Here is a 22,656-nt window from a genome sequence, read left to right on the forward strand (position 1 = left end):
TATCAGTCATTGCTGCCTGATGGCCTTACATAGTTGCTATTAGAAAGTTCTCCACTTTGTAAAAAAAAAAAATACATACATACATATATATATATATATATATATATATATATATATATATATATATATATATATATATATATATGTGTGTGTTCAGGGCTTTCCTATAAGAACATTCTTTCATTTCTCAGAATTTTAGCTATAATAAAAATTTTCTTTCAAAAAGGATAGGTGAAGAGAAGAGAGAAAAGAGAAAAGAGGATGTCAAAGTGAAGAGGGTGTCCAAGAGGACAGAGTGATCAATGGTGCCAAAAGGTAGAGAAAAACCAGGTCTAATAAGGATTGAGAAAGACCATTGGATTTAGCAATTAAGCAATTAGAAACCTTGCAGAATGATGATTCATTAAATGGTGAGATCAGAAGACAGTTTACGAAAGAATAGGGAAATGGAAACAATGAATGCAGACAACCCTTTTTAGGGGTTTAACTGTGAAAATGGAGAAGACACTGGATGATAACTTGAGAGAAAGGCATGGTGAAGTGTTTTGGGGTTTTTCTTTAAAGATGGCAGAGACCTGGCTATGTTTATAGGCTGTAGGGTAGGAGCAAATGGATAAAAATGACTGAAAATGAAAGATTAGAAATGACTGAGGGCACAAGTTCCCAAATGAGAAGGTGATGATAGGAAGAGCACAAAGCAAAGGGTTAGTTTGACCCTTTCAAACTTCAGCTTCCTCCTCTAGAAAACAGGGATATATACTTGTAATAAAGACTTGGTAGCCTTATTGTGAGGAAAGCACTTTGTAAACCTTAAAATCCTATATAAATTCAATTCAACACGCTTTTTATTAAATGAGCACTGTGTGCCAGGTACTATACTAGATATTGGGGAATACAAAAAAGAAGTCAGTCCTTGCCCTCAAAGAATTTATATTCCACTGGATTATTGTTAAATAGTCTTCTTGGCATGAGTTTGATCATAGGATTTAGAGGCAGAAGAGAACTGAGGAGACTGTCTTTTTACAGATGAGGAAACAATGTCCCAGAGAACTAAAAGGACTTTTTCAGGTCACACAAGTAGTAAGGATCCAAGACGGGATTTGAGCCCAAATGGCTCTAAATTCTGTTTCTTACCACCACATCATGCTGTCTCCCAGTGTGATAAGAAGTAACAGACGTGTACTACTTCCCAGAAAAAGACAGGGCTCTGTAGCTATCTGTGGCGATCATGACACAAGCAGAGGGCTATGTCCTCTGGGGAATCATAGATTCTCTGAGGCAGAAGGGAAATTAGAGGTCATCTACTCCAAACCCTACCTGAGGCATCCACAATATCCCCAGAATCTGAAAAGTTCTTGAACCCAAGTTCCTTTTTAATTTTTTTAACTTAACGCCAACAAATATGAACATTTAAATAAGCAAAGAAGAGAAAACGAATATTGTATATGAGACTCTAAAGATCTTTAGATGTGCGGCTTGACTGTGTCCTCTTCTGACTTCTGCACTTTGCTATGTATTTTAAAAATAATTCATTAATGTTCTTTTTGCATCACTCTCACTACTCACCACCACCCTGCACACTGCCAATCCCCTCCTAAAAGCCCTCCTTTGTAAGAAATAAGCATAGCCTATCAAAACAAGCCCACACATTGGTCAAATCTGAAAATGCATGTCTCAGTCAGCATCTCTAGACAATCATCCTGCTGCCAAGATGTGAGAAGAATGACTAATCAGTCTCTTTTCTGAAGTCATGACTGGTCATTGCATTGATCAGAGTTCTTAAAAAAGAATAATTAGCATTTATATAGCTCTTTAAGGTTTGCAAAAAGCTTTACATACATTATCTCATTTGATCCTTATACAACCCTATTTCAAGGACTAGAGAGTTAAATTGCTCACTCAAAGCCACACATAGTAAACTGCGAAGGTTGGATTTGAACTCATGTTTTCCTGATTCCAAGTCCCATATACCTCTCACTATGCCACCTAGTCAATCAACAAAGAACATATTAAACACTTACTATGTGACAGACACTGTGCTTGGCCCTGGGAATACAGGTATAGAGACAATCTCTTCTTGTAGGGAGCTTACATAGTAGTTCATTATGAGTCTGAAAGGGAGGGCGCTTGCTGCTGGAGATGTGAGTGAGGTACAGTGGAAAAGCACGGAGATGGATGATTGAGCGTCAAGTGTGAGGAACCAAAAGAAGGCCAATTTGGCTGGATCAAAACTTGGGATAGAAGTAATGTCCAATGAAGCTGGAAAAATAGATTGGGATTAGCTTGTGGAGGGCTTTAAAAGCTGAACAGAGGAATTGCAATTTTGTCCTAGAGGCAACAGGAAACCACCTGTGCTGATTGCAGAGGAATCACATAGTCAGATCTGTATTTAAGGAAAATGACTGGTAGCTGTGTGAGGAAGGGATTGAAGTGGGGAGACCTGAAGCTGAATAAAGAGGGTCTTGGGGGATAGGGTGGGAGTATTTTTGGAGAGGTGTGTGGACTGAGATGGGGGGGAGTGTGGGGAGGGAGTGGGGTGAACTCAGAGAAGTGGGTGATGTAGGGGGTGGGAGGGTGGTGAGAGAAGATAAGGTAAGTAAAAATAAGATGGAGGGAAATTCACAAATGGTAGTTACAATTCTGAATGGGAATAGGATGTTTATAGCAGCTCTCTTTGTGGTGGCAAAGAACTGGAAATTGTAAGGATGCCCATCAACTGGGGAATGGCTAAACATGACGGAGGGTATGGTTGTGACAGAATACTACTGTACTACATAAGAAATAACAACAACACTAGTAATTCTGTGTGATAAGCTCAGTGATCTTAGAAAAGCATAGAAAGATGTGCATGAAATGGTGAAGAGCAAAGTGAGCTGAACCAAAAGGACGTTGCTGTGTACAGTGACAGCAATATTGTTTTAAGAACAACTTTGAGTGATTTTAATTATTATAAATACACAAATTAAAGATAAAAGACATATGAAGAAAGATGCTATGTGTATCCACAGAAAGAACTGATAAATTGTACATACACACACACATATACATATATACTCACTTGCGTCTAATAGTAACCATCTCTAGGGTGTAAGGTGGGGTGGGTGGAAAGAAAGAAATGGAAAAAAAGAAATTCATGTGATAACTTTGTTGTATGTATGGAGGCAATAACAAGTTGTACATGATGGATTTGCAGTTTCATGTGCAATCATCTTTATTGTATTGTGTTATAGAAATGCTTGTTTTGTTCTGTGAATCAAAAAAATTTTTTAAAAGGAATAACTTGGGTGAAAGTTGATTAGGAGCTAAACTAAGATGGTAGTTAGAAAGAAGGAGTAGGAGCCAGGGTCCTTATGAAGGAAGAAACATTAAGATTTAGCAACTGATTGAATACGTGAGATGAGACAAAAAGAGGAGTCCAAAAAGAGTAGTCCTGGTTGAGGTCATGAGCCTAGGAGATTGGTGCCTTTGATAAAGAGAAATGGGGGGGGAGTAGAGGAGGGTAAGAAAGAGAGAAAGAAGGAGGGAGGGAGGGAGGGAAGGAGGGAGGCTTGGAAGAGAGGAGGGATTTGGGGCAAAGACAATGAGTTCAGGTTTCGGACACATTCATTTGTCTAGCAGTGATTCCAGCAGGCTAGGCAGAACAACGTTGCTGTCACTGAAAGACAATCAACAAGTGTGTTTGCTGGATTTGGGGGTAATTCTTCTAATTTCAAACTTCTCAAAATGTAATTGCTTAATTGAGACCTTCTCATTTGGTCAGAGATGTTATGTGAAAAGATGTGTTAAATCTGACTTCCAGATCCAGACCCTTATCACATGTAAGACTCGTGAAATGTAAATACATCATTGATATGCAAATAACTCCAGTGATCTCAAGAAATCTTCTTAATTAGCTTTGGAAACACAAGTCAAGAAAAACTTGATGTCAGGAATATTTCCTAAATATTAGTCCAAATGTGGAAAGGACTCAAGAGATGGTAGACTTCCTTGGAAGTCTTCAAGCAGTGCCTGGATGACCACTTGAATGGTATGGTTAGTGGATTTTACTTGCATGTACTAGTTATACTATATGGTGCTGAGGTTCCTTCCAGTTCCTGAATGCTGTGATTTTGCAAAGTATAAACAGAAACAAAACTCTTTTCTGTTATGTACATTAGTTAGTAATTGCCTGACATCTGTGCTGTCAAATGCATAGTTTGCATAGTTTCCAAGGCCAGCTTCATCACAGAGCAAAATAGGATTAAGTGTCCTGCATCCCAAGCTTTGAGGAGTACCTCCAAGGGAAAAAGATATGTGGCTCAGATCCTGGGAAATAACTCTGTAACTTCCTCTGCGTTCTATTAGTCATATAGATGCCCCAGAAGGATCACTTTTAAAAGTGTTGGGGAAATCACTAATAGTTCCTACAAGAGGTTTACACTCTGATTCAATTCTGCTGTAACTTTAGATCTAGTCAATTGGAGCAAAATAGGAAACTCAGAACCACCCTAGGGCTTAACATGGTCTTTCCAAGTCTAGATCTTACAAACACCAAGGCAGTCCTGTAGCCCTTAAGCTTCTCAGGGCAGGACAGATCTCAGAGACCCTCAGCTATACTAGGGGATCTTGTCAGTACCAGGGTCAGTCCCAATCAGTATAGTTCTGAAATAACATAATTTCCAAGGTAAAATCAGATCACCTTTGGAGGGATTCAGGTGCGGTTCACATGCAACTCTTGGATCAGATCAGATCAGAATTTCCAAGACACACCAGGCCTCTTTTTGCTTCTCCAACAAGATTCCAACACCCAGACTGCCATAAACACATCCTTCAATTCACCCTAGTCCCACCTCAATCTATTTGGAGACCTCCAATGTCACTTCCCTTCTATTAGAACACAGGCACACAGGATAAAATGGTACATTGACAAGAATGGCCTAGGCACCAAGCAACTCAGGTACAAGGATGTAAAGTCAGAGCGTAGCTAGGGACTTAAGAAAAGATGGGAAAGATTTTTGTTCCTCCCTAGTCTTGCTTTGCTAGGCAATGTGGAACATCCTAAAGATTGTTGATGGGATCACTGGGAACTGAGTGGAACTGAGTTGATGGGAACTGAGATGAATTGTTTGGTAGGAGGAGAAAAAAAATAATGAGGAAGAATTATATCTCCTGTTAAGAGATTAAAGAAGCCAGAATCTAAAGAGGGAGCATGTGGGTGACTCAAAATGTAGAATAATAACCTTAAGACCTAATGTATACTTTTTACTAAAGGGAATTATTCTCCAAATTATGGCCAAGTATTACAGGTGAGAGGCATTTGGAGGAACTGAAAGACAGAATAAGGAAGTTCTGGATGGAATTGTGGCTACATATACATCACAAAGCTAGGTATATCAAAGATAGGGATTCTTAACTTGGGATCTATGAACTTTTTGAAAAAGTGGTAAGTTTATTTCAATATAATTGACTTCCTTTATAGCTCTATAAGGCTGCTAGGTGGGGCAGTGGAAAGAGCACCAGGCCTGAAGTCAGGAAAACTCATCTTCCTGAGTTCAAATCTGGTCTCAGACACTTACTAGCTGTGGGACCCTAGCTATATCACTTAACCCTACTTATCTCAGTTTCCTCATCTGTAAAATGAGTTGGAGAAGGAAATGGCAAATAGTATCTTTGCCAAGCAAATCCCAAAAGGATTCACAAAGAGTCAGATACTATTGAACAACAGCAAAGCGCTATGTGTTTTATTTTATGCACTTAACATTATTCTGAGAAGGGATTCATAGGCTCCAGTGAACTGCCAAAGGACTCTATGACACACACAAAAAGATAATATCTGTAAAGTGCTTTGCAAACCTTAAAATGCTACATAAATTCTAGTTATTATTATTAATTATTATTGTGATTACTGAAAGGTTGAGAACCCCTGGTATCAGAAGTCCTGCGTGGCCTCCAGGAAGTTGGAATATAAGTAAATAATACTCCCTATATTCCCTGACTAAGCCAAATTAGGTGGAATGATGTAACCTAAAGGAATATTTGAAAATCTTTATCTCTAGGTTAGCTCTGAGATGCCAAACCTCTACTGGAAATGATGGAAGGAAGACAAAGTTGGTACATGGGATCAATTTCTGACAAGGTCAACCTATGACCCTGGCTATCCAAGGTCTGGCTAAGTGGATAAATATCAAAATATTCCAGGGCTCCCAGTTATTAGCTTCACTTACTTTCATCTTCTCTAGCCACAAACCTCTCCTCCTCATGGTAAAGTCCAATGAATGAATAGAATGAATAGAATGCATTAGCGTTGAACAGGAAAGATCATCTCTAGACCAACCTTTATTTTACCAATGAGAACACTGAGGTTCAAAGAAGACTAGCCCAAGAGTGTAAAGAATATCTTAATAGAACCAAGACTCCTACATGAGTGCTCTTACCACCATTATCATACTGAAAGTCTATCTTGGTATGACAGAATGGACATGATTATTCATGGTGAAACCATGTTTTTATAAATGGGGACATGAATTGCAGTTAGGATAAATGAGCAAGCTGGGGAAAAAGAGGATATTATTAGTAAGAGTCTGCCAAGCAAAAAAATAATAATAATGATAACAATGGCAGGCTCGTGAAACTTTAACTGGCTCATCTAAAGTACTTTGAATTTTCAGTCAATATATTGAATATTATGTTTTATGAAAGGCAGCATGGTACACAGGAAAGAAGACTGGCTCAGGAGACAGTTCATCAAGGTTCAGATTTTAATTCTAATACGACCAGTGTGACCCTGGCAAAGATGCTCCATTCCTTATCCTGTTTGAGCTATGAGTGAATCCCTGGTGTCATGTAAAATTCACTTAGGAAGTAGGGGACTAAGGGAGCAGGGAATATCATGAACATCCTGTCAGCTGCAAGACATCTTTCGGTAAAATCACTTTGTCTTAAGGGTGAAGCAGTAGGCATTCCCTAGGGGAAACAAGCAGATGTGTTATACTGCTGCCCAGTTGGAACAGTCCTCTGATCTCATGCAGTCCACCTGAGAACCAAAGTCCATTCTAGCTCTAGCCAAGAAATTCTCAATTATATCAAACTTAGAGTACTCTGGGCTCTGCCATATGAGCTACTCTGTCCATGGGCAAACCTAAATGGTCAGTTCTAAGTATGGAAACAAATGCATGTGAAATATGGATTAACCTAAACAACATTCAGCAAAGAAGGTGAGAAAGAAAGGGTGGAACCTTACAATTTGCATTGATTTTCAATAAACATTGGGTCCATTTCAAGGAAGGGAAGCTGTTGGGCACTGCTCCTACTTTTACTGATAAAGTCCTGACCAGTCTTGCACTCAAAACTATGGCATGCCCAGATCCCAATCCTTTGCTCCACCCACATCTTAATGCCTCTTATTCCAAGCACCCTCCCTCTTATTCTAACCTCATATCCAATACACTTAAGGCAAAGTGAACTTCAAAAAGATTTCCTTATGAGTGGAACAAAAAAATTTGCAAAATACATAGAAGGTAAAAGAGGATGAGGGTGTTACCAAGTGATTTGCTTCCTACATAACCAGACATCTCTAAAGCTTTGTAAATAATTTCAATAATTGGCATGTCTGTGGCACTTTAAAGTATGTAAAATGTTTAATTTTCACCACCTTATTTGAGACTTACAAAAAATCTGTGGGGTAAATACAGGTGCCATTATCCCCATTCTACATGTGAAGAAACTGAGGTACAGAGAGGCTAAAAGTTTGCTTGCAGTCACATAGCTAGCAAGTGTTGGAAGCAAGATTTGAACATAGATCTTCCTGACTCCAAGATCAGTAATCTATCCACTATAAATACACCCTATCCTCATGATTTAATATATGTTCTAAATCCAAATCTCATAATCTCCCTGGTTTTGTTTTCAGGTGGTGTTTTTTTTTTTATTGGACCTGTGATTTTGTCTTAGGGACCTTCCAGTGAAGAATATTCCCTTTACCAATGCTTCTCAGGTCTTATTCTATAGATTAGTCTTAAAGAGTTGCCTGGGATGCTGAGAGATTAAATGATTTATGATGGGTCACACAAGACAGTATTTGTCATAAATGAGGTTGAACCTAGGTCTTCCTGACTCTAAGCTCTATCCCACACTGTCTAGTTCATGATCCTCCCTTATTGTTAGACTCTGAATGATGATTGTCCTTCCCCAGAATGACTCTTGTTAGCCTTGACTCTTCCAACTCCCTGAAGCCTGGATCTGACCTATCGTTCAGCTTTAAAATCTGCCCCATTTTCTCACTCAGACAATCAATAAAACACAATAATATCATGCTGCTCTGCTGCACTCCTGCAGGTATGTGTATTGATGATGCATTTTTGCTTATTGTTAATGTAATTTTGCTTCTTAATGAGAAGAGCTTTCTCATCTATTAACAGGCCCATGTGACATGTGGAGGAGCTAGAGCAGAGCTGAAAAAAAATTCGCCAGAGAACAATCAGAGCTGGGAAAGGCAGTAACTAGTGCAAGTGAGGGAGTTTGTTTGTGATTTTGTTTAAGGGAGCTGGTTTGTAGGAAGCCTAACGGAGGGAAGTCTTGCAGATGGTGTTGCCCTCGGCATTATTATTGTGTATAGATTTCTTTGTTACTATAATGGATTTGGCTTTCTGGTGTCTGAATAAATGTTTTGGTTCTGTCTTCAATGTGGAGAGTCAGTTGTACTTCACGATTCAGAGTTGCACTGGCATAGGCACTGTGAATATCACTTTGGTGCTACAGCATGTGATCCTTACAACCATCTTTAAGTCACTGACCCTTCTTTCAACCAGGGAACATAAGAGAAGGATATGATTTTCACTCATGTTATTGTTGATGAGTTCAGCACTAAAACATCACAAAGGTCACAAAGAAGATACCATTTTGTCAGTGGGAGATTTATGGAAGTTGGTGTCATTATCACTGTCACTACTCCTGTGTCCAGAATGATACAGCAAAAATCTATATCTCATTCATTTGGGAAAGGGAGTAATGTGGATATGAGAAAATTCAAATTCTCTGATTTTTCTGTTCCCTATTCATACTTTGACCCACCTTTTTATTCCAAATTTTTCTATATAGAGAGAAATCTATTACCCATTCCCTAGAATACCATATAAATATACATATAAAATCTTTAAAATGTGTTCCCACCTCCTGACTCCTCAAACTCAGTCCTTATCCTCTACTATGGCCTCCTTAATCAGGCTGTCAACTCCTTCCCTGTCCTGTCCTAAATTAAATAGCACCTCAGGAAATGAGGAAGATATGGATGAAAAGGACTGGCAGACACAGTTCTAGTCATGGTCCTATTTATACATCAGGTTTGTATAAAAACAAGAAGAGATATGAGAAGCTCACAGTTTTATATACAATCTTTTGTTCTTTGTATATCAAAATTGTCATGTTAAGTCCACAAGAAAAGAGCAAGAAGAAATGTTCTCTCCATCACCACCCCCCAAAAAAGGAAAAACAAAAAGAAAAAAAGTCACTCCGTCTGATTTAAACTTAATCCTAAAAAGCATGATAAAAAGAAAAAAAATCTTGCCTTTTGGGGACCTTAATCCGCATGCCTTTGGGAGAAAGATATGGCCAAGAAAGGCCCAGTGCTGAATTTTAATGCTTATAAGTCATTTTGCTTTATTGAAGGACTTGTGATTAAAATAGGCGAAAGCTACAATTTCAGCAATTTAATATGTTTGCACATGTACAACCACATCCTTAAAGGGCATTCGGTCAACCTACCTGGAAAAGTAGCTTCCTTCAAACTTCCCTCTCTCATGTTTTTTTCTTTGGTAGGGACAAGTTTGTGCAGCAAAAGCAGAGTTTTTTTTTTCTTTAATTTTCCACATTTTGTGGGACGTGAGTTCTTCACTGATCATAACTCTGTCTTGATCAACAGACAGCATAGGACAGAAAAGGACCTCTAAAGATCATGTAGTTATTCCCCAGCCTTCAGACAGGACTACATTTAATCCATACTAATTCAGGGTATTTCTTGTACAAAAAACTCATCAATGTTATTTTAAAGAATGCCTTACCCACTAAGAAGTCATAGCTAAAAGTTTATCTGAGCCATTTTCCCACTCAGAAAATGCTTGCTATATTCCTCTGCTAATAGCAAAATTTTGGTACAAGTTTGTTCTTGAAGAAAGCAGATGTTAAATGAGTTCAGCATCTGGGTAATAAGCAAAGTTGTTAAACTGTATTCAAATAAGGACACAGTTTAAGCAGGGACTAGCATAAGTCACACATACCCTAAATAGAACACGGTGAAATTTTTCAGAGTATTGTAAGTTGGTTTCCATCCCTCCTGCTTGAAAGACTTTCCTTCATCCCTCAGGTCCCTCCATTCATCCCTCTTCAGCCTGGAGTCTGCACACCACCCACCACCAGCAAAAGCCCTCCCAGCACACCTGAGTAACAAGGTGGGACCTTGGTCGGCCACTTTTGAAAAGATTACCAACCAAGAGTTGAAAATAGAGCAGGTAAGAAAAGGGGGGTCACCAAGAGTGCAGAAGAGTTTAGCAAAGAACTCTTTTTTCTAAATCCTCATGTTTTCAATACATTCCCCACTGTTTAGGACAACTGTGAAAAGTTTCCTGCAAAGCGAATTGGGCTATGATAGAACCATGGATTTCTATGGCAATGCTTCAGAATTAAGGCCCCAGTTCTTTAACTCAAATAAACTACTCCTTTAAGAAATAAAATCATTTTAGCCTTTCATGATGTAGAGGAGGAAGATGTCATTTTCAAACCTTGCCCAGGAGGCATAACTGCCTTGTCCCAGCTCCTTTGTCAACTTTTGAGTTATGAATATTACATAAGATATAAATGAGTTACTGGTGCTAATTCTAATGAGGAATCTAATAAACGCCATGCAGAGTCAGGCACCTGGCCCATTCGTCCCATTTACCTCCAAGGTGCCTCCAAGGAGTGTTTTGCTGCAAGATATGTCTGTTCTCGTGTGACTTCTCAGGTTCCTTCCAGCTCCAAATCTATGATAAAACGGGGGAGGACAGATCAGGAAAATGATGGCATAGGTGAGGACAGGACAGGACAGGAGAGGCTATATTGAAAATGATGTGTTAACTTCAGAAAGTTGGGAATGAACTTTAGAGAAGCCTAGCTCCCATTAATAAGCCATTACAGATTTATCATCTTCTGTTTCAACCCTTCTGGCCAAGGATCAAACCATGACTTTCCATGTGTCAGGCTAGAATTCTACAAATGTTGAATGGAAGATTGTTGAGGGGGGAGAGAAATGAATATTTGCCAAAGGAAGTTCTCTTGTTTACTGAAAAAGGAAGAAGAATGTGTCCCCTACCGCTACCACTGACCAGCAATTTGTTCCCAGAGAACATCCTGATGGATTTGTTATAACTGTGTTCCTGCTGCCTCTTGCCTATGACGTCCATTTCTTTCCTACCCACTCAATGTAAGGAGGGAAGAAATCAACTTACTCATCTCCTAAAGAAAATTTTTTCCCTTGAAACACAAAACCAGTTAGTCAAGGCTGGTTAGGGAGGGTGAATTCAATCTTTCAGAGAGCATCTAGGAGAGCTCTTCTCCAATATGCCAAACTTAGCATGCTACCCCAGAGACAATCACAGCTAATGAACCATAAAGAGACCTGGCATTTGAATTTAAATATTGCAGTGGCCCAGAGAACACTTGATTTGAATATACAATCAACAAGATGGGATGTTTGTATAAGATACACAAAACTATCCCCTGGAGTCAGGGAGACTGGGACTCAGCCATGCAATAACTCTCTCAAGATACCCTGAAGTTAGCTATGTGCTTGAATCTGCAATGCAGGCCAATCAAAATACACATTTGTTAATGTTTAAGAAAACATCCCAGCCTAGAAGAAATTCACCCAAAGATTGCTTACCCCATGCTCCAATACTCTAAAGCATCTAGGATCCTAAAAATAAGAATATTTGTCTCCCATGATACAGAACCTAACCCATCTACCTATGCCTGCCCGTCTTTGTGCAGCTTTTCTACGTGTCCAGCCACGAGTTTGCCACAGAAGTCCTCTCAACATGCTAGGGGCCTTCCTCGCTGTCTATTAACTTCATAAGCATATCAGTGGAGCCAGGGGTACGCTGGTAAGTATTTAACAATTGACTCCCTGGGGGGGAAATATACATAATACACATTTTTTAAAAGTTTAATCTGCATTATTAATATTTTATCTATCACTTTAAGTCTAGACAATCAACAAATCAATCAATTAAACTAGCATTTGCCAATTTCCAAAGTATGAACACTCATGCTCAAAATTTAATCGTCAACTCTTCTGTCAGACTGGCTCCAGTACTGCCCTGAGTGGAACACACGGGCAGTGCATCCATTTCCCAGTCTCTTGCCATGTGATTAACCCATTTTATTTTTCACTTCATGGATGGCATCCTTACTCCCTTACACTTGTCCTTCCAGCTCACACGTACCATACATCCCTCTAGGGCGCTGTAGGTGACACTCATGTTCAGTCCTTTGGAGATGATAATATTCCATGTATTTCAAGCCTACAGCCACTATGAAATCTAAGCTTGTTAATCACCTTCCACTCTGTGCTCAAATGAAGGAATGAGCTACTTAAAAAAAAACTCCTTTGTAAAATGAGAATAGTAATAGCACCTGCCTCCCAGGATTGTTGTAAAGATACAATGAGGTATCTACCAAAGTGATAGCTATAGAAATGCTGGCTATTATTATCTTATCAAGTCATAGCTCTAGAACCAGAAGAGATCTCAGTACGTATCTAGACCAACCCAGAGAAGAAGAGTGATTTGTCCAAGGTCACACAAGTAGTATCTGGAGCAGCGGATAAAATGCCCAGCCTAAAGTCAGGAAGACCTGAGTTCAAATGTGGCCTCAGACATTATTAGTTGTGTGACCTTGAGCAAATCACTTAACCTTGTTTGCCTCAGTTTCCTCATCTGTAAAATGAGCTGGAAAAAGAAATGGCAAACAACTCCAGCATCTTTGCCAAGAAAACTTCAAAAGGGGTCATGAAGAGTCAGACATGACTGAAACAACTGAACAACAACCTCTGACTTTAGCTCCTTCTACACTTTCCTGACATATCCCATTGCCTTCCTTTAATGACATGCATAAACCTATTGGTTTATGGCTTGTGCCTTTACAGGAATTCCACTGCTTCACCCCCTTTGGTCACTTGGTCTATGACCTGTTATTTGGCTTAATGGATCTGCCTCTGCTGAGGCCCTTTGCATATCAGTTGTTTATCTGCTAGGGACTCACAGCCTTCATTTGTGATGATGCTTCTTTCCTGACAACCCTGATGCTATCTAGCCTCTGGAGGTCATTTCACTTCCCTCTCTCCCATGGTTTGCCCTTGAGATGGGCAGGTTAAACAGAAATAGTCTATCTGGTCATGTTATTCCTCTGCTCAGAACCTCTGAGTGGCTCTCTATTGACTACTGAATAAAATTCAGGCACTTTAGCCTGAGAGACAAAGCTCCCCAAAACATGGCACAGCGTAGTCTGCCCTTCCAGTACATATCATACTCCTCTCCTCCGTATATTCTATGTACCTGCTAGATTTTCCTGCTTGCCATTCCTCTTCCCAAATTTTCCTGACTCCATGCCTTCATCAAACCATTTTCAATTCCTAAAAATGTCTTTTTCTTTGAGCTTACTGAAGTCTTATCCAGTGCCAAAAGCAGCAGAAAGAAAATTATTTATTAGAAAAAAAATCTTTATTTCAAATATCTCTGATATCTGTTATCCAAGATAAGAGAGCAATTCAAACAAATATATAAAATCAAGAGCCATTCCCCAAAGAATGGTCAAAGTATGTAAATAGTTTTCATAGAGATAACAGAGTAGCATAGGGGATACAGTATTGAAGACTTGAAGTCAGGAAGACCTGAGCATAAATCCAGCTTCAAATACTTACTAACTGTATGATCCTGGGCAAGTCACTTAACCTCTGTCTGCCTCAGTTTTCTCATCTGCAAAGTGGAGATACTAACAGCCCTGCTTCACAAGGTTGTTATAAGGACCAAATGAGATCTTATATGTAAGTACTGTGCAAACAACAAAAGTACTATGTAGAGGCTATTACAAACTATTAACAACCACACAAAAGAGTACTTGAAATTAATAATAAGATAGATGCAAAATATTTCTGAGGTTTTAACTCATGCCTAGAAAAGGGACAAGGACAACGAAAGGTGAAAATAATCCATGTTGGAGGGAAGACAGGAAATACAGACACATTAACATAGGCCTGTGAATTGGTCTAGGCATTCTGGAAAGCAATTAGGAATTCCATTTTTAAAGTCACTAAAATGTCCTTACCCTTTGGCCCAGACATTTCACTGTTAGGAATGTATCTCCAAGGAAATCAAGCACAGAAATAATTTTTTCCATTTATACCAATACGTTCACAGCAGCACTTTTTTTGTGGCAGCAAGAACTGAAAACAAAGTAGGCATTCATCAGCTGGGAGGTGACTGAATGAGCTGAGCTACATGCATCTTAGGAAACTGAATTCAAAAAATTCAGGGAAGTGTATGAGACTTGATTGAATGGATTCAGGGTACAGTCACTAGAACTAGGAAAACAAGATAAGCAACTACAACAATGTTAATGGAAAAATATATATAAATTGAACACTACTTAAAATGACCAAGTTTAAACCCAGAGAATACATGAGAAAATGAGCCTCCCTCTCTTCGTTACAGAGGTGAGAAACTATGGGTGTAGAACACGGTGAATATAGTCAGCCTTAGTTGATATGTTGGCTGTTTTCCTGAAATTCCTTTTTTTCTTCTTTGTTACTAGAGGATCACCATGAAGTCCTACTCTAATGCCATGTCCTGGGATGAAAGTGACCCTGGGTTCTCAAAGATTATACCCAAGGAACATAAGCTCTGTAAGGTTCATGTCCTCAGTAGTGGACCAAGACTATTTTGAAAGGACAAACCTAGCTAATTATAGAGAGGCACAACACCAAAAGGCCAGCCATCTGGTGAGGAAAGAGACTAAAAGATTGTATATGGTAAGGCCTCTAGGTGATCCTGTTGTGAATGACAGTATGCTGATTGCACCAAGCCCCAATGCATTGCAGACTCTCCTGCAAGGGAGGCTTGTAGAATCACTGAAAGAAGACTTGTCTATTCATCCACACAGCAAAGATCAAGTGGAAGAAAAATGTGTTTTGCCCAGATTTCAATATGCATTTGGTTAGATACTCCATAGAGCTTGTCTAACAACATATATATCTGGGACAAACTGGGACCAGAACTTACAAGAGGGGATAGATCACTTTGGGGAGATTACAAAGTTCTTTTCCTATTCCCAAGCTTTCCATAAAAACCAAAGCTCATTTTTTCAATACATACATTTTTACTGGTGTTGCTATATGGCAGTGAGTTATGGGACACCATTACCTCCAAAAAAAAAGAAGATAAACATTGTACAGAAGACAGGGAAGAGACCCATGGAGAATGTCAAACAGACTACAGCCATCTATCCAATGAGAAACTCCCAAGAAGAAAGAGTAAAGGGCATCATTCAAGAATTGTCTGATAGAAAAAGAGGATAGATTAGCCAGAGTGCTCTAGAAATGATATCCTTGTGAGGATAAGCATGTAGCAGACTCTCTGTGGAGAACTTGGGGAGAACTAGAACAAGAATCATACAAGATGGACAGGTGTAGGTGGCTTGTAATCTGCAACACTGGAGGGAGTTCCTGAATCAAAAAAAAAATCATAGATCCATTTGAGTGGAGGTATTAAACGTGATCTTATGATCACTAAAGTGAAGCTAAACCAGATTAAAGTGTAATTGGAACATAGTTAACAAAAACAAATTACAGTGCAACATAGAAAATGTTAATTTGTGGTTTTCTAAGTCACTATGTGGCCTACAGGGATCTATTTCTATTTAATTTACAACACTGCATTTGACTATTTTAATTATAAGGGATGATTTGCTGGATAGGGAAAAGGGGACAAACATACTTGGAAATGAAAATGATATAAAACTGAAATATGTAAGTTCATTTTTTTAAAATATGGATAATTGGAAGTAATGTTTAATTAACTTCCAAGTGACTTGGATGGATGAATACTGGTTTTATAGCCACAATTTACTCCAGCCATGAGTTCTTTCCAGGTAAATAAGCTTAATTCTCCTTTGATAGCATTCCTTAATATTAATGCTGTGCACACAGCCACACAGAAATTTCCATAGCAAAAGGTCATGCATTACCTTTTAAAGTTAAATAAGGACAGTTTAAAATATTTTTGAAAGTCTGGCCTTTCCTCAGGCACCTTGTCTCTACCCTCTTTACAGCAAGTCACCACAGAGAGTTAGGAGTTTGTCCTGTGATTTTTTTCCAACTAGAGTCTTCTCTCACTGAGGGGTGTTCAAGGTGAGGCTAAAAGACCACTTGTCATGATAAAGTTAGACGGAGGCTCCATTCCTAAGGCACAGAGAGGATTAGATTAGATACCCTTTAAGGTACCTTCGAACTCTTAAAGAACTATGATATTAGACCTTTCTCCCTCCCTGTCTTCTCCTGGAGACCACAGGCAGATAACCAGGACCACTTGAATACTCTATGTTTATTATCCTCAGTATGGTAACAGTTTTATAGGATAACATACAGAGTGCCCCAAAAGTCTTAGCACAGTTTTAAGAATACTAAATTGTGTGTGTGTGTGTACATATATGCATACGTACACACATGTCTGTATAAGTTAAGCATTTACATATATAAAATGGTGTCGATCTGCAAATGATTTTAGAAGTAATAGACTTAGTAATGATTTAAGAAATTATTTACAATAAGCAGCTTAAAACTGTACTAAGACTTTTGGGACATGGTAGTAAATGACCCTTGCCCCTTTAGTAATCAGAAGCCAAGTACCATCTTCTGCTGTAAGTTATTCCTTAATCTCCCCAACTGTTAGTGTCCCCTCCCAAACTGCCTTGGATTAACTACTTAGTATTTATCCATTTTAAATTTGTAGTGTTTGGATTTTTATAGGTACTTATCTCCTCCATTAGAAGATATGCTCATTGAGGATTACTCTCCCTTCCAACCCCGGGACCTAGCACGGTGCCTGCCCCATATTAGATAATAAATACTTTATTTATATCTATTGACTAATCAATTTAGGAATATAATAAAAAACAGTTAAGAAGATTAGAAGTGCTTGCATTTTAGGAGACATGACTATATCATTAAAATTCTCATTTCATTAGGACTTTCAGATTTACAAAACAATTTTTTTACAAGATTGTTTACAAAGCAATTTCCTCCCAACCACACTGCAAGGTGGGGATTCAAGCACTGTTATCACCATTTTACAGGTAAAGAAACTGATTCTCACAAAGGTTACATGGTATACACACAATAATATGACAGGTAAGCAAGAGACCTCAGACTCAAATCCAGGTCTTCTATTTCAAGTCCTCTGCTATTGGAAAGTCTATTGAAGTCAATGTTGACTGGTAAATAGACATGTGTAGATTTACCTGCTCACTGGCCCATATCCATCATTTCTGGCAATGCTTCTTACCTAGCTAGCCTCCAGAAGGTCATATACTTTTAGGGCCCCACTCTAGGTCAAGTGCCTACTTGGAGTCCTTCACTTAAACTCCCTGAATGGCTTTGGACAGAGGAATTAGAGTGGGGACATTAGAATATAAAGACCCTTTGTGAGGACCCAGAAAATTCTTTCTGTAGTTGCTTCAGGGCCTCTGACAAGTTTCTATCAAGATAATATTCATCTCTTCTCAGTCTGACCCTACTGTCTCTTCCAGATCTACATCCTATGATCCTACCTGACCTGAGACTTTCAACACCTAAAGAAATATGTACTTTCTCCCATAGTCATCCATCCTAAATGAAATAAGAATTGAGTTTTAAGAAGTATATTTGTCCTCTGAGATAAACAGATAAAGTAAACTGGGATAGTTATTATACATTTTTAGTGGATCTATCATTTTTTATTAAAAAATATGCTTAACCTATTTTTATTTTTGCTATCGGTCCTTACATGACACAAAGGACCTAAAGGAAGTGTTAACGATGTAGAGCAATGAAGGAGAGTTAGATCTGGACTCAGAGGAGCTGCCAGTACATGCAGGAATTTGGGCAAACCACTTCAACTCCCTGGAACCCTAGTTTCATCATCGGCAAACTGAGGGAGTGGACTGAAATTATCTCAGGATCTACATCTGTGATCAACAATAGACTCTGAACTATTTCTTACTTCTCTTGTTAATTGCTCCCCACCCAGAAAAGTCTGGGAATCTCATTATGTAATTCTACTCTGTATGTTGTCATCATTGCCCTTTGCAAACACACAGTTCACAAAACTCAGAGAAAAACAATTTTATCTACAAATCAGATAAAACAAATACAGCACACATGGAAAATAATGATAATCACCAATGATTCCCCAAAGACCTCTGTAATCTCAGTAACAAGTCACAAGCTAGGGGTGCCTCTTTCTAGTTTCTTATTATATGACTCCTCCTGTAGATCTCAGCAAATTCCAACAGGTGATGCCAGTAATTTTATCTTCCATAACTTTCCCTCCATAGTTCCCAAGAGGTGGTTTTGGTACTACCACCCACTGTCCATTTCCTATTAAAGTGTAGCTTTCAAGACATTGCTAGTTTTGTCACTTAAACAGAGAAGAAAACTACTTTTTTTCATATACTGCATACTAGTACAACAGAAGGAAGTAATTCAAAATGTCCCTATTGAATTACAGATGAAATTCAGGGACAAATGAGGGAGCTGCTACTCTGGAGCCTTTCTCTTGCTCTACGATGACTTCTGGCCACACACAAGTTCACTCCAAAGTCCATAACTCCAAATCAATCTCCATCCCATATATAGACTAAGATCTTGAAATTTTCAAGAAACAAATAAAAATTCAACAATCATCGATTAAGTGACTGTGCAAGGCACTTTCTCTACCTAAGAAGTCCCCACCTCCATTTTTCAAATGCGCCTACCCATAATCTAGTCCTATATTCACATACATCATGACACTGACAAAACCTTTCACATAATATAGGTACTTTGCATGTAACAGTTGAATGTTTGTTGATTTGAGTTAAATTTACTGGTCTCCACACTTCCTACAAAATCAAGTTCAAACCTTTGATGTTGGCATTCATTGCCTTCCATAGTACAGCCCCAAGGGTTCAGCTTTATCTAGAACTATTCTCTCTCACCTATAATTTTTCTAGACCATTTTGCATGATGTTTCTTTTTCCCTCATCATTTTTTTATATTATACATGCTTGAGTATGTCATATCCCCTCCAGTAGACTTTAAGTCACTCCTGGGCAGGGCCATTGCTTTATTTCATCTACTTATCTCTAATGACAATGATCATGTACATAATAGTCTCTTTAACAAATGTTTGTTGATTTGAATTAAACTTATTGGTTCTTAGGCTCATAGCATGATAGTTAATTAGTGCTGGAAGGGATGTTAGGAATATCTAGTTCAAAGGTTCCCAAATTTGTCTGGACTAATGCCCCTTTAAAAAAACTTACTCAGCACCCCCTGGAAATCTATTTTCTTTAACCCTTTAATTTTTTTTAATTGCCTCATTTCAAAAAAATATATAATTTTTTTAAATGAACTATCTTAAATTTAATAATTTATTATAAATTCATGGATTTTTTTCCTTCAGTGAAATTTTGATGTTGCAATTGTGTCATGTAGTATCATGTTGTAAACAAGTCATTACACATACATATTCCTGCCAATGCATGCTAGACTTCTGACAATACTCAACACACTTGCCTGTCAACACTTGCTTGTTAAGACCTGTTGGTGAACTTAAGTACTGATCATTATAACTTACATTTTGTGTGTTTATTTGGAAAATAATGTAGTCACTACAATTTTAACTCTTACACAACAGATGAGACATGTACAAATGATTTTTCAAAATTTTCTTATCTTTTCTTTTTTCCTTATGCTTCCACTGCCCCCTTATTTTTATTCAGTGCCCCCCAATTGCACCTGAGGCTGTTACTAACCCTGAATCATTCCAAAGCCCCCCAGGAGGCAGTATCACCCACTTTGGGAACCTATAACGGATGAGTAAATGAGGTCCAAAGAGGTCCAGTGACTAGTCCAGGGTCACAGGAAATAAGTAGGTCAGCCTGCATTTGACATCTTCTGACTCCAAAAATACTACTCTGCACTCTAGCCAATGCAGTCTATCCACTGTCCCCCAAACATGCCTACATACTTTTGTTCAAGCTATCATCTCTACTTGGTATTCTTTCCCTTTCCTATCTATTAAATCCTTTGTTTTTGTTCAGTTGTTTGTCAGTTGTGTTCAACTCTTCATGACCCCATTTGGGGTTTTCTTGGCAAGGATACTGGAGCAGTTTGCCATTTTCTTCTCCATCCTATTTTATAGATGAAGAACTGAGGTAAACAGAGTTAAATGACTTGCCCAGGGTCACACAGCTAGTAAGTGTCTGAGCCAAGATTTGAACTCAGGAAGATGAATCTTCCTGATTCCAAGCCCAGCACTCTATCCCCTGTGCCACCTAGCTGCCCCCTATTAAATCCAACCCATCCTTTAAGATACAACTCAAAAATCCACCTTCTATGAAGCCTCCTCTGACTATCCCAGAAGTAAAGACCTCTCCTGCCTCCAAATTCTTCAACATTCTTTGCATCACTCGGCTGTTACCCATGTGTAGATTGAAGATGTTATTGTGTGTCTCAAAGAGAGGCAAAATAGACATCTCTAGTATCCTCTCTACCACCACCCTTCTAGAATGGAGGCTTTAATTCCTGCCAGAAGGGGAAGCAGAAGTTTAAGGACAGAGGCTACCACTTTGTTCTCGTCAGTGAGAAGGGTTACTGGGATAGAATTATATCCCTCTTCTCTCTGAAATATTATTAGTCTAGGGGATGTAAGTCTCAGGTACATGCTAACTTCTGATTACTGTTACAGTATCAAGGGAAAAGAGGATCCCCAAGCTCTGTATGTGAGACTCAACCCTCTTCCCTCCAAATAGCAATTCCACAATGAACACACATAGCAATTATCAAAGAAAACTCATTTATCCAAATTGGAAGCAAAATAGAAACCAGAGAAAGTATGCACAGGAGAATATATAGCAGACAAGATACAAAGTGGAGCTCTTCCACTGAGAGTGAGGTGACTCAGTTCAATCAAGAGAGTCCTAGATTTCACTCAAAGGGAAGTTCCCTGAAGTCTCCAGTGTAGCAATTCTTGGGACTGGGACATGACAGAGACTGCAAACTCTCTCCCATTTGCTTCTTCTCTGAGTTTTTTCCTTCAGCAACCTGACATGGGGGTTGGCATCTTCTATCTTCTCACTCAGAGTTGGAAGCCAGAGGTGCCCAAAATCCAAAGAGATTCAGCTTCTTGAAACATGAAGTAAACTCAAAAAAAAAAAATCATAAAGAACTGAAGAGACTCAAGCTCAGCCACTCTTGCCAACTTCCTACCACCCCTCATGCAAGGCAGGGCATTCATCCTTAGAGGAGAGAGACCCATACCAATGGGCTTTGGAACTGGGGGTTACATTCACATCTCAGATTTTTCTTTCATTTTATATTCCATCCTCCTTCCTGGACAGAATTCCTAGAAGCCAAGAGCTATGTTTTATATAGCTGCATACATTTTCCTAAGTGTCTTGAGCCGATTTTTGTTGTTAATGTGGATGATGACAGCTAAATGGATGCATGGTAGCAGCAATGGCTACTGGCAATGGAGGATGGAGCTGCAGAGGGAGGGAGGAGGTGCTGCAATGTGGTTGTCATCTGACTTTAGGTCCACTTCTGTCAACCCATCTTCTACCAGCAGCCCCCCAAGAACAAGGACATCTACACAAAAGGAGCAAAAAAAAGCAAGACGGAAATGGAGCTGAGAGTTATTTCTTCCCTGTTGAGAAGATAAGTTCTGCTAAGGGTACAGTTTCTCAGATTCAGCATTTTCAGAGCTGGTGATTTACAATAATATAAAGTGGAATGACAGGAAATCGGTGAAGGAACAGAGGAAAATTTGAGTCTAAAGGAAGAGACATGTGTTGTAACTAGAAGCAGCAGAGAGATACAAAGAAACAGTTGACATTGCAGATGCGCTCTGAAGGACCCAAAGAGAGCCCCTGGAACACACACTGAACTTTTCTGAACTACCTCTCGTGGGCAAGCTCTTTAAATACCCAGCTGTAGCCAAAAAAAGAAAAAGGGAAAAGAAGAAAATAATCTCTTCTATCTCCCAATATTTTATTTACAAGCAAACTTTTATAAACAACTAATATGTGGACTTTTAATGGACCTAATACATTTTAAGTGGTGGCAACCGTTTAAAGAAGTCATTCCAATATAGGGTCAATCAGCATCCTTTAGGCCATATGTAAACCATTGCCCTAGTCTCTATATGTTGGAAAAATTCAATTACTGACTCAGTGCTAAAAAAGACCTTAGAAGACATCTAGAACAAATCTCTCATTTTATAAATAAGGAAACTGAGCTAAGTGCTTTACAATCATCATCTCATTTGACACTCACAGCATCCCTGGGAGGTATCTCCATTTTGCAGTTGAGGAAAGTGAGGCAGAGATTAAGTGACTTGCCCAGGATCACACTAA

The 22,656-nt window shown here is 38.9% G+C and overlaps 1 long non-coding RNA gene across 4 annotated transcripts in view; it reads right to left on the bottom strand.

Annotated features, from left to right (window-relative positions):
• LOC140501667 (uncharacterized) overlaps window positions 1–22,656 on the bottom strand; it is a 264,231-nt gene that overhangs the window by 226,642 nt on the left and 14,933 nt on the right. For all 4 annotated transcript variants that reach the window (XR_011966302.1, XR_011966301.1, XR_011966299.1 and 1 more), the window contains exon 2: window positions 10,910–10,991. This is a non-coding gene — a long non-coding RNA (uncharacterized lncRNA). The remainder of the gene's footprint in view (window positions 1–10,909; window positions 10,992–22,656) is intronic.

Source organism: Notamacropus eugenii, chromosome 4 (assembly GCF_028372415.1).
Source record: "Notamacropus eugenii isolate mMacEug1 chromosome 4, mMacEug1.pri_v2, whole genome shotgun sequence".
Taxonomy (NCBI): domain Eukaryota; kingdom Metazoa; phylum Chordata; class Mammalia; order Diprotodontia; family Macropodidae; genus Notamacropus; species Notamacropus eugenii.